The sequence below is a fragment of the Mus caroli genome, chromosome 15 (genome assembly GCF_900094665.2).
Source record: "Mus caroli chromosome 15, CAROLI_EIJ_v1.1, whole genome shotgun sequence".
Lineage (NCBI taxonomy): Eukaryota > Metazoa > Chordata > Mammalia > Rodentia > Muridae > Mus > Mus caroli.
Genome location: NC_034584.1, coordinates 27509248 through 27522113, shown reverse-complemented (window position 1 = coordinate 27522113; position 12866 = coordinate 27509248). Strand labels below are relative to the sequence as shown.

General features: G+C 39.8%; 1 protein-coding gene across 3 annotated transcripts in view; it reads right to left on the bottom strand.

Annotated features, from left to right (window-relative positions):
* Window positions 1–12866, bottom strand: part of Sema5a (semaphorin 5A) — a 437549-nt gene that overhangs the window by 276896 nt on the left and 147787 nt on the right. The window contains exon 1 of one of the 3 annotated variants that reach the window (XM_029469705.1): window positions 11966–12286. The exons of 1 other annotated variant lie outside the window; for it this stretch is intronic. The gene's annotated coding sequence lies outside the window, so the exon portion shown is untranslated. Of the gene's footprint in view, window positions 1–11189; window positions 11516–11965; window positions 12287–12866 lie in introns of those variants that run through there. One more of the 3 variants, XM_029469704.1, reaches the window with a different exon arrangement.

The following is a 12866-nucleotide window of genomic DNA, read 5'->3' as shown; positions in this document are numbered from 1 at the left end:
AAAATACCCCAACTGAGCCCTTTCCAAACCCCTGAACACCAATATATAAAATACATTTAAAATGTCTACTGTTCTAATGTACTAGATTATGGAAACAGATACATATAAATATCAGGATATGACTACTGCTATTCATTTAAATAGTATGCACAGATGGCCTCGCATAATGAAAATATAATTATTTGTTGTTGTACATGCCAGGATAGAGAAACTGAATGGATACTCTAGAATATCCCATAAATTCCAGGTCAGGTGACAAGGTCAAAAATCAGAATTAGCACATAAAACCAAGAAAGGTTTAAATGATAAATGAGGTTGATCTTCATTAAAGGGATACATGATAGACAAGGAGGAAGTGACATTACATGATAAAGGTCTCTGTTTTCTGACCAAAGGTAATCAATCAACAGGTAGCATGTAGGGGTTCCACAGAGCAAGAAAAACAAAAACAAAAACAAAACAAACGACAAAAAAACAAAACCTGAATTGAGAAAAGGGGAACAAAGTATAGCCCTCTTACATTAGATGGCCAGAGAAAATGTAATCAGTTCACACTCAAAGACTGGGAAATTTCAGGACTGAGAAAGCAACTTGGCAATCAAACACATACTACTATGCAGTGGTCAAGGCAACAGTATGCTGTACAGGGCATTTAAGAGTGATCAGGCTGTTTTCACAAGAGGGATTGCTTACTCTGAGAGTGGCCTGCTGGAGAGGCCCCTGCTGCCTCCTGGGCTCTCTTCCCTCATGCTCTTGTTAACATCACCTTGCTGTGGTGTGCATGCCACGGTGGATGATGCAGCAGAGAGAGTCTCTTCCATCACCGCCCCTTGACTTCAGACTTCTAGCTTCCAGCAAAAATAATTTATTTTCCTGGAGCAATCACCCAATTTCTGAGATTATTTTACAAGGGAGGAAAAAGGATGCACCCACTGGTAATTAAGTACAGTCTGTCTTCTGAGAAAGTTAAGTGTGGAGAAGAGATTGAAGATTTAAGAGGGGATGGTGAAGGTGGTCCCTGCCTGGCAGCTGAGCACTTGGGAAGCTTGGCCAAAGGATTCTGAGGTCAATACCAGCATGGACTGCATAATGAAAGACTGTCAAATAAGTAAGTATATACAGAAATAAAAAAGGACTAGAGAAGTGGTATATGAGAGAAGAGACAGAAACATTTGAAATGAGAAGGTACTAGAATAAAGAAATTAGTTAATGAAGTGAGAAAAGGTTTCATCCTTAAAAAACAAGGATATTTTTATATTATGATATATATTACACATATTATAAGATTTATATTATATACAACAATTACATATAATATATATGATATTATAATAGATAATAATATTTAGATGTAGAGGAATACATCAAGTCAGTAGTCTATCTAATGTAAATGTCTAAAAGTGTTTAGTCAAATAAATAGGAATTTCTGCTGACTAAATAATTGATGATCAGAACTTCAAGCACTAGAAAATGTGAAGGAGCTAAACTTTGGAGTTGATAAAAGTAACCAGAACTGAGTGTTTCTCATTCACCATTGTTTACTGAATGTCAACCACACACATAGCTACACGCATGTATAAATACGTAAAGGAGCCAAGCAACTTAGTTGAGAAGAGGCAAGCCTTAGAGTATCGGTTAGCAGCAATGGGGGCACAGATACAAAGAAGCATAGCAGTGAGACTAAGATGAAGAGTCCCAAAGCAGGTCAAAGGTTAAGGTCCACAATAATGTAAAAGATTCTAGGAGTTCTCATTGGATGAAATGCTCAGGCAGAGCAAGAAGCAAATGAAGGGACTATAAACCAAAGAAAGCAGTAAGGAAAGGGCTTCCAGGGGAGGAAGAGGTAAAGAGATTGGGGGTGGGGGTGGGAATGGATATCTGTCCCACCACTGAAGATTCCTCAGACACACAGCATTGTAATATATACAGGTTCATAGCTGCTGAGTTTTCTTGAGTTAAAATATTAAAAGTATGTTTTTTCCCATTAAACAGCAGTCTAGAACTCCTCTGTGAAAGCATAACTTCCATTCTCCTCCTGCTGTGAGATTGAAGCCATAAAATGTCATCAATGGATGGATCTTAAAATACACATGACTGAGGAAGCATTCCCTGGGAACTTGCTAACCACACAGTACAGGGAGTTAGGTAGCCTTAACTGAAGATTTTTCACCTATCAAAATCCAATCCCCAGTCACACACATTCATCTCTGTAGCAGACCACTTGCAGCACCCCTTCCCTTTCTGCCCTAATCTCTAGCATATCACAGAGATTGATCTTTCCCCCCTCCAGCCTTCCCTTCCCCCACTCCTCTCCTTATCCCAGCCAACGATAGCAGCAGACACTCCCTGGGAACCCTCAGGCCACACAGGTCAGGGAAGAGGGTGGCCTGATTGCAAATGTTTGCCTCCCCTTCCCAGCCTCCAAATGCAATGCCCCAGTCACACCCGTTTTATTTTGTTTTGTTTCCTTGTTTTGTTTTTTAGCAGAACACCTGCTTTGGACTCTCCTTCCTGCCTGATCCCCTCTCCAAGGAGATCACACAGATCTTCTCCTTCAACCTTTCTCCCCATTCATTCCTTTGTCTCAGCCCTCAATTCCAAAAGGAACTACCTGGGAGCTCTCCAGCCAAGCCTGCCAGAGAAGCAAGTAGGTCCATGAAACAGGTAAGTAACTTACAGATCTTTCGCCCTTAGTGCCTCCATATTCCTATTCCATTCCCACTACCAGCTCTGTAGCCAGCCTACTGCATGCTGTGGCCTCTCCTTTCCTTCTGCCCACATTCTCAGAGAAGTAAGCAGATGGGGTGGAATATCCCAGATTTCCTCCCTCCTGTGGACCCCCTGCTAGGCCCTTCCCATTCCTAAGTATCAGCTCCCAACTCACATGAAAACTTTGTTTACCTCGAATCCCCCATGGACATACCAATCAGAATTCCAGAAGCATTCCCTACCAGGTAGCACAGAAGCCAAGGACCACACTTTCCTAATAATCAGAGAGGGCAACAGAAACTAAAAAACAAAATGCCCACCAAGTAAAGAAAGGACCAGACACAAGCACCTACAAATACAACCATCCCAAATCCAGAAGCCTAGACACCAATGTAAAAACAAAGTCAGTAACCAGGACAACATGTTCCCACTAGAGCCCAGCAAACCTACTCTGTAGGCTCTTAGAAAAGCAGCAGAGCTGAAGCACAAGAATAGGACCCTAAAATGGCCTTTATGAATATAATAGAGGCCCTCAAAGGGTAAATGCATAAATCCATTAAAGAAATCTATGAAAACACAAAAAGTGGAAGGAAATTACTATAACAGCTAAAAGGGGAGGTATAATCAATAAAGAAAACTCAAACTGAGGGAATCAGGAAATAAAATAGTATCTCAAACAGGAGTCTAAGAGGCAAGGCTCCCCAACAGAATATAAGGGATGGAAGACAGAATCTCAAGTAGCATATGAAGGATGGCTTATTAGAAAAATGCCTGACTTCTCAATGGAGCCTATATGGAGTTTTACAAACTCTAAGAGACCACAGATGCCAGACCAAACTACTATAACCAGCAAAATTTCCAATCACAATAAATGTAGAAAGAAAGACATTCCAAGACAAAAACAAATCCATCTGCATAGAAGGCACTAGAGGAAAATATCCACATAAGAGATAAACCATAGGAGAGAGAGAGAGAGAGAGAGAGAGAGAGAGAGAGAGAGAGAGAGAGAGAGAGAATAATAATTCCATACCTACAATCAAAACAAAAAGTAGAAAAGGTTATGGTAACAAAAATAACAGGAACCAACAGACAATGGCTATTATTGATAACTCTCTAGGTAAATTGACCTAGCAACCAAACCTGTGTAGCCACTTTAATATCTGAACAAATAAACTTCAAAACAAAACTAATCCATAGCACTTGGAGAGGACACTCCAAACTTACCAAAGGAAGAACACACCAAGAAGATACTGAAATCCTTCACCTCTGTGTCAGGCATATGTGCACCAAGCTCATAAAAGAAACACTAATACAGATGACATCACGCACTGACCTGACCCTCACACATTGAGGAGATTTCAATGCTACCCTAATCATGCCAATAGGCAAGTCTCAGAAACAGATACAAGAAAATTGAAATAACACCTTGCAATCTATCTGACTACTGTCGATTAAAGTTGGAGAGCCACAATAAATGAAACAACATAAAGCTTACAAACTCGTGGAACAACTCACTAATGAATGAAAAATAGGACAAGAGAGAAAGTAAAACATTTCTAGAATTGAATCAACCTGAAAACAGAACATACAAGTTTATAGGACTAAGTGCATCCGTGAAGGATTTGGAAAGATCTCATACTTGTAACATAACAGCACATCTGAAAGGTCTAGAAAAAGGAAAAATCATACCTAAAGGGAGGAAAAGGCAATAAATAATCAAACAGGTATTAAATCTAAATAATTGAAACAAACAAAAACAATACATGGAATCCACAAAACAAAGACTTGGTTCTTCCAGAAAATCAGTAAGATTGACAAATCCTTAGCTAAATTAACTAAAAGAGAGAAAAGAAACAAATTAACAACATTAGATATGAAAGAGGGTGTATACCAACAAATACCAGCAAATTGTAAGAACATATTTTAAAAACCTGTATGCCACCAAATTGGAAAAATATTAAAACAATGGATAATTTTCTTGAGACATGCCACCTGTCAAAGTTCAATCAAGATCAAATGATTAATGTAAAAAGACCATGATTACTAGTGAAAGACAAGCAGTGATTAACTTTCCTAACCAATAATAGCCCAGGGCCAAATGATTTCAGCACAGTTTTTTTTTTTTAACAGACTTTCAAAGAAGAGTTAATCCCAATGCTTATCAAATTATTTAACAAAACAGAAACAGAAGGAATATTGCCAAATTCATTTAATGAGGCTATACTTACCCAGATATCTAAACCATGAAAGGATCTAGTAAAGAAAGAATTACAGACCATTTTCCCTTATGACCATAGGTGCAAAAACGCTCAATTAAATACTTGCAAACAAAATCTAATAACATATCAAAAAAGATCATCATTTTCATGCAGGCTTCACCCCAGAGATACAAGGATGGTTCCACATACATAAATCAAAAAATGTAAATCATCCTATAAAGAAAGTGAAACACAAAAAACACATGATCAGCTCATTAGAAGCAGAGATGCCTTTGACAAAATCCAACCCCCATTCATGATAAAAAAAAAAAAAGCCCTGGAGAAACTGGAGATACAAGGAATATACCTCAACAAAATAAAGGGAGTTTAGAAGTCCATTGTCATCCTGAAATGGAGAGAAACTAAAGCTATTACTAAAATCAGGAATAAGACATTCCTGTGTCAATGAGGTAAAGGCTATTGCCTGATTTCTCTTGTAGTAGGTTCAGTTGTCTGGTTAAGTAAAATGTCTACTTGTTAAACACCTACTCAATTTTGTGCTTGAAGTCTTAAACCACTTCAACCAATAATACAACTGAGTGAGTCCAAGAAGATAAAAGTAGAAGGAAAGCATCAGAAAAAATGTATTTGCAGAGTATATGATAGTATACATAAGTGATCCTGAAAATTCTACCAGGAAACTATTCATCACTGATAAATACTTTCAGAAAAGTAAAAGGATGCAAACTTTCCTCAGAAAAATCCATAGCCTTCTATATACAAATGACAAATGACGGAGATAGGAATCATGGGTAAAACACCTTTCTCAATCACCTCAAAAAATAAAAAATATATTGGGGTAACTTTAACCAAGCAAGTATAAGGCATGTTATATCATAAAAATTTAAAATATTTAAGAAGATATCAGAAGATGAAAAGATCTCCCATGTTTACAGGTTGGCAGATAATGCAATCCCCTTCAAAATTATAGCATAATTCTTTAGAGACTTTGGAAAGACAATTTTCAGCTATAGTAATGAAACAACATGGTCCTAATCAAAAACAGACATGGTGTTGAAAGGAATCAAATCAAAGACCAAGACAGAAATCCACACACCTATGGCACCTGATTTTTGATACAGAAGTCAGAAATACACACTGGAACAAAAACAGCATCACAAAGACACAATGCTGGTCAAACTGAATGGCTGCATGTAAGAATCTGAAAAAACTTACCACCCTGAACAAAATTCAACTACCAATGGATCACAGACTTCAACATAAGACCAGATACACTGAACCTGATGCAGGTAAGCATAGGGAATATCCATGAACTATTGCACAGACTTACTGAAGAGAACATCATTAGCACAGGAACCAAGATCAACAGTTAATAAATGGGACCTCATGAAACTGAGAAGCCTTCTCACAGTAAAGGAAATCATTGTTTGGAAAAAGAGGGAAGCTGCAGAGTGGGAAATCGATTTTACCAACTATACAGAGATAGAGGGCTAATACTATATATATATATATATATATATATATATATATATATATATCAACTGAACATGAAGAAAACATAACCCAATTTTCAAATGGGGTACACATCTAAACAGTGACTAAAAGATAAAGCTAAAATAGCTGAGAAGTATTTAAAGCAATGTTCATCTTTAGTTATCAGAGAAAAGCAAATCAAAACATCTTGGAGATTTTGTCTTACACTGGTTAAAATGGCCAAGATCAATAAAGCAAGTGACAGCTTGTGAAGGCAGGAATGTGGCATAAGAGGACACTCATGCATTGCTGGAGGGAATACAGACACACACAACCACTATTGAAGTCAGCATAGCAATTCCTCAGAAAGATAGGAATCAGTTTTCCTCACAATCCATCTATACCACTCTTGGGCATATAGCCAAAGGATGCTTCATCCTACTTCAGAGACACTTGTTCAACCATGTTCATCATTGCTACATTCGTAATAACCAGAAACTGGAAGCAACCTAGATGTTCCTAAAAGAAGAAATGGATTTTAAAAAGTAGTACACTTACACAATGGAATATTACTCCATCTTCAGAAAATGAAATCATAAAATTCAGGTAAATAGATGGAACTAGGATCCTCATTCTGAATGAGGTAACCCAGACACAGAAAGACAAACACAGTATGCATTTGCTTATATTGGATGTTAGCAATTAAGATAAGGATAGGCAAGTTACAATCTGTAAAATCTTAGAGGTCAGATACAGAGTAAGTAACTGGGAAGAAGAACACATCTCCCTAGGAAGAAGATAGAGGACAGATAGTGATGGATGGCTGAGAAGGATTAACTGGACCAAGAGTGCCAAATGGGGAAGTGTAGAAATGAGGGGGACAGAGGAGGGAATATAGGGAGGGACAGCTACAAAGAAGAGCCACTTCAGGGGTCATATGGAAACCTAATGTAGAAGAAGCCTCCTAAATTCTGAATTAAATTGCCCAATAATGAAGACATGGCCACAATTGGACCTATCTTTTCAACAAATGACACTTCAGTAACAAGAGTGGGTTACAAATAATTGTGTTTTTCCCCAAGATGGTCCCATAGAAACATACAAACAACCCAGGCTGCTGTCAAGTCTGTAAGTTGCTCTCCACAAACTGAGAGCGACTACACAACTCACTGAACACAGAGAGATCAAGCCAGCGCCTGTCTAGAACTTCACATCTACAGGCTAGTGTACTTGGGACCAGGAAATACTCTGATCCCTGTAAAAGGAGAAAAAACACAAGTGCCAACCTAGCTACAAACCCTTCGATCTACAATGGTCTCCTACTTGTAAGACATGCTAGTGTGATGCTGGCACAAAGCTTGACATGCTGTTCTACCCATCAATCAGTACTTTGTTCAACTATCATCAGAGAAGCTTCCTCCTGCAATAGTGGGGAACACATGCAGAGATCCGCAGCCAGACAACATGCAGAGTGTAAGAGACCTAGAAACTCTCTGCCCTCCAACAGGATGTCTCCATCAAATCCATGCCCCCTGACCTCAGGGAACCACAATGAAGAAGAAGCAGAAAGAATATAAGAAACAGAGAGGTTGGAGAATGCCAAGGGAAAAAAAAAGACCCTTTAAATCACCAAGATCAATGTGCATGTGAGTCACAGGAACTAAGGCAGTCTTCACAGGGCCTTCACAGGTCTGCACGAAAGGGAGTCTTAAGGCTAAAAGGAGACTTGTACACATGCCCATGTCCCAACCCAGAGCTATCTCCAATTGATAACCACTTGCAAGTGAAAAATTAGTTTTCTTCAAGGTGGTCTGTAGTTGTTTGGCCCAGGGAGTGGCACTATTAGGAGGTGTAGCCTTGTTGGAATAGTTGTGGCCTTGTGGAGGCATTGTGTCACTGTGGGAGTGGGCATTGAGACCCTCCTCCTAGCTGCCTGGGGAATAGATAGTCCTCTTAGTTCTCTTTGGAACAAGATGTAGAACTCTCAGCTCCTTCTACAGCACCATGCCTGCCTGAATGCTGCCATGTTTCCAGCCTTGATAATAATGGACTTAACCTATGAACCAGCCCCAATTAAATGTTGTCCTTTATAAGAGTTACTTTATTCATGGAGTCTCTTCACAGCAATGGAAACTCTAAGTCAGTCAGGGTCTCACTGGGAAAACAAACTATTCTTAGGGGTGGGTTCCATGCCAATGGTAGACAGCCAAGAGTAAACAAAATCAGAGGTATCTTTGGGAGTTCCTTGTCTCATAATTCTGGGTCAGTGATTTTTTTAAAATAATTTTTATTTTCACTTTCCTTTTTGATGCTATGGGTTTTGCATGTATATGATGGGTTTCCTGAATGTGCAAAGCAGTAGGTTTCTGCATCTATATCTATTTTTGTGTCTTTTCTTGGGCTCTCTTCCTTCAGTCTGTTTTGTCCTATTTTGATTTTATTTTCTACCTTGTATGCTATTTTTAGCCCTTAGAAACCTGCTTGGTTTTTAGCCAGATACAGAAAGGGGGTAGATATGGATCAGGGAGAGGGAGGTAGGGAGGAACTGGGAGGCATAGAGGGAAGGGGAATCATGGTAAGAATATAATGTATGCAAAAAAAATTATTGTAAAGGAAAGGAAAGGAAAGGAAAAAGGGAAGGGTAGGGAAGAGGGAAGGGAAGGGAAAAGGGAAAAGGAAAAGGAAAAAGGAAAAAGGAAAGGAAAGGAAAAAGAAAAAAGAAAGGAAAGGAAAGGAAAGGAAAGGAAAGGAAAGAAAAGAAAAGAAAAGAAAAGAAAAGAAAAGAAAAGAAAAGAAAAGAAAAGAAAAGAAAAGAAAAGAGGAGAAAAGAAAAAGAGATTGCATAGATATGGCTTGGTTCTGTTAAGACCAATGATATACTGGCTGCTCTAGAAGGGTTGCATAGAGATCTCTCAGCTCTAAATGAAAACAAATCCAACCTAACGGTAAGATAAACCAAGAAGAGATGCAAGTGGTCCCAACCCCAGTTCATCCTAACTACATGATAGGTGTGATGCCAGCAATTATATCCATGCCTGCCACCCAAAACAGTATCACTACTAAACTTTCAGAGTGCAAACTCCACAGAGTGCTGCCATTTTTACCTCCAAAATGGAGCCAACAGAGAATACTGTTAACTACTAGATTAGTCAGGTGCCTGTTATTGGGACAAAAATATCTGCAATAATATTCACACAAAAGGAAAGACTATTTTTGACTCAGTGGTTTCCAGTCTGATCACTCAGCTTGACTGCTTTCAGTCTATGACATCAGCACACCTCATTAGCTGGTGACAGAGGGGACTTCTGACTCCATGACAGCCTAGACAACGAACTTTCAAGGAGCCAGGTACTAATATCCTCTTGAGGACATATACCAGCATTTAACTTCCTTCTCTTAGGTCCTACCTCCTAAAAATTCTGCTATTCTCCATTATTGCCATAGGTAGAGGGCCAAGCCTTTTATACACCTGCCATGGGAATAGTCACTATTCAACCAGCATCAAATGAAGCAGGCCATGAATATCTACCGTATCTACCAGCATCCTTTGCTTATAACAAATCTTAACTGTGCTAATCTGATCCTTAAAATCTCTCCTATGAAAGGAGGAGACTAAGGACAGCGCAAGTGGCTGCACTGTCTGGGACTTGGGGAGCTAGGAAAATGTCATAGAGACTGGAGCTAAATGGAACATGGATTCTGGGATGACCTGAGGAGATGACACGCTTGCCACAGGAAACCTCAGAAGCACTGTCAATGAGGTTCTCTTTACGGTTTAATTTTCAGAATATAATGTTACCATTTTTTTCCCTGTGAATGTCTCTGGGGTAAAGTGACAAAGACATTCATGCAGATGCTTGAGTTTTCTGAGCCTTCATCATAGAGATGCCGCTCTTCAGGCACAACAGTGAGTAGCAGGTAGGTCTTTCTTCTTAATGGCTGAAATCACATATCTTAAGGAGGCACGGACTTTCTTGCCTCAGCAATTGAAGTTCTATTGCAGAGTACTCAGTGTTAGTGCTACTAACATTGCAACAAGGTGATTATTGGTCCAGGGCAGCTAGGCCCATTATCCAACATCACACATCTCTATCTATCTTTACGAAAACAAGTAAACAAACAACAACAAACAAACAAAACCCACTTCCAGGCATTGCCAAAAGGGGTACCTTGCTGGAAGTCCTTCATTTACATTTGTCAAAGTCTTTCTTTCCTTAGAACTTGAGCTATCATCATTATATAAAATATACTTACATACATGTCCATGTGAGTGTGTACTACTGCATCACTTACTGAAATGATTTTGAAATTTTACTTTGTCAGTAAAACTGAAAACCATGTTAATTATAACTATTTGCTGCATTTTAAGAACTTTATTTTGAAAGCCTTTTTAAAGAATCAGTGTCACCAACGTTTTCCCCCCTCTGATACATCCCACCAGCCCCACAATATAGAATATATTATTCTAAGCAACTTAATAAAAACGGCTTTGTTGTGATGATGATGCTTTATAGAAGGCAAACCTGGACTGTGACATCTACGCATTTTGGAGAATTTACTTCAAAATCCCTCAAGTTTTCCTTTGGTTTCCTTGTGTGGGAGGATCGCTCTATAAGCTGGATCTAAATAAGCACGGCTCTGGATAGAAGTGTTTGTGCGATAAATAACATTTCCAAATCTCACCCACACTGCAGCTGAATAGACGTGGGGGACAGGAAAATAACTGTTCCTTTTAGAAAATAAAAAATGCTGTCAGATCAAAAAGGAATCAAAAGAATGAAAGCTTACCCGGGGAGCTTTCCTCAGGGAGTGGTAGCTAACCAGTTATTAATAAAAACAGATCCAGCGCAAGCTTAATGTACATCCTTCCAGGGGAGGCTGCATGGCTTCCAAGCTGTACTGTAAAATTAGATATATTCAGATGTTCTGACAGGACTCAGAGACACAAAGCCTTCTTTGCCTTACACAATGGCATCCACGGTTGCACCGGCAGAAGGACAAGTAAGTCAAGGGAGTGAGCTGATCCAGAAAGGTGGCCTCTGCAAGGACTCAAAGCCATGCCCCAAACTCGCCTGGAATACAGCAATCCTGTCACCAGAACGCTGAAGCTGATGCAGGAAGTTCTGGCCGTACTCATACCACCTAACTGCAAGCTTCAGATCCTGTCAGCTCAGACACACAAAGAAGCAGATTTATAAAGGGGGACAGAGAACACTGCTTAAGTGGCCATATCTCAATCAGTCGTTCCATTCCTTGGCAATGTTCAGGGGGATTGGGTGAGCCACCCATCATGCACCATCCTGATCCACGCCCCAGACCATGCTCTGCATCCAATTTGGACCTGATGTCAGGGAAAGAGCCTGCCCTGTCCCAAACCCTCTGAATTCCTCTCCTGCTTCTTTGAGCCCTTCAAAAACTTCTGCACCTTTTACCAATCACCAAGTCCCTGCAAACTCCATCTCAACCATGCATCCAGAAAAGCCTCCTAGCTTTCACCCTCTCTGGAGCAACTCACGGGAAACATTGCAGTCTAGTTTGTATGTTACTGATGCCATGGCTCTTACCTCAGATTAGGTTATCCACTGGTCAAGGAGAAAGCAGTTGTCTATTTCCAGACACAGCAAGTACATGCTTCAGCCAGCCTGGCAGCTCCTACCTAGAACCTTATCTTAACAACTCCAGTGCCTGACACTTAACTACTTTTCATCAAAGACTTATATGGATAGTCTCATAATGTTTAGGTGTCTACCGTTCTATTTCTTTTTATCACAAGCTATGGTTTGAACTCATTGTCTGGATGCCAAGTTCATGTGCTCCTGCATACAGAATGTGCTGCTTTGAGCAGTCAGAAGAAACAGAGCTAATCTTCAGTTATCAGAAATGACTCAGCATTGGCTTGCCACTGAGAGTCACACTGTGAGTCTGCTTAGCCCTCTGGTCCACATGAAACAATTAATGAATTAGTCACTCCCAGGAGTTGGATAGTCAAAGGAGATTTCATAAAACACCTGCCTAGCCACTCCCTTTGAAGCTGACAAAGCCAGACTTTAACCACATTCCATAACGTATGTAAGGTCAGATGTGAGTAGTAAGTCATGTCCAAACGGGACCTGCAGACCCCTGGCTTCGTGCAGATTAAGTTGGCCTTTCTGTTTGAGTCTATAATGGACTGAGTCACTTCAGTCATGTCTGCAGCGTAAATACAATGAGGTGAACCACAGGCCCAGAGAGGAGATGTACTCTCAGGGCATTGTTAATCCAGGCAGCAAAATTCAAAGATGTTGTTCTGTGGTTCCGTGCACCAGGGCTGGGCTGAGGGCAGAAAGGACTCAGTAATCTCAGGCAGGGTTTACGGTTGTCAAACAGGTAAAAATTTATTTCTTACATTTCATATTCACCTTTTTAGTATAGAACTATTAGGGTGCACATTGGTAAATATAAAACAAAAGTTCAAACTAGATCCGC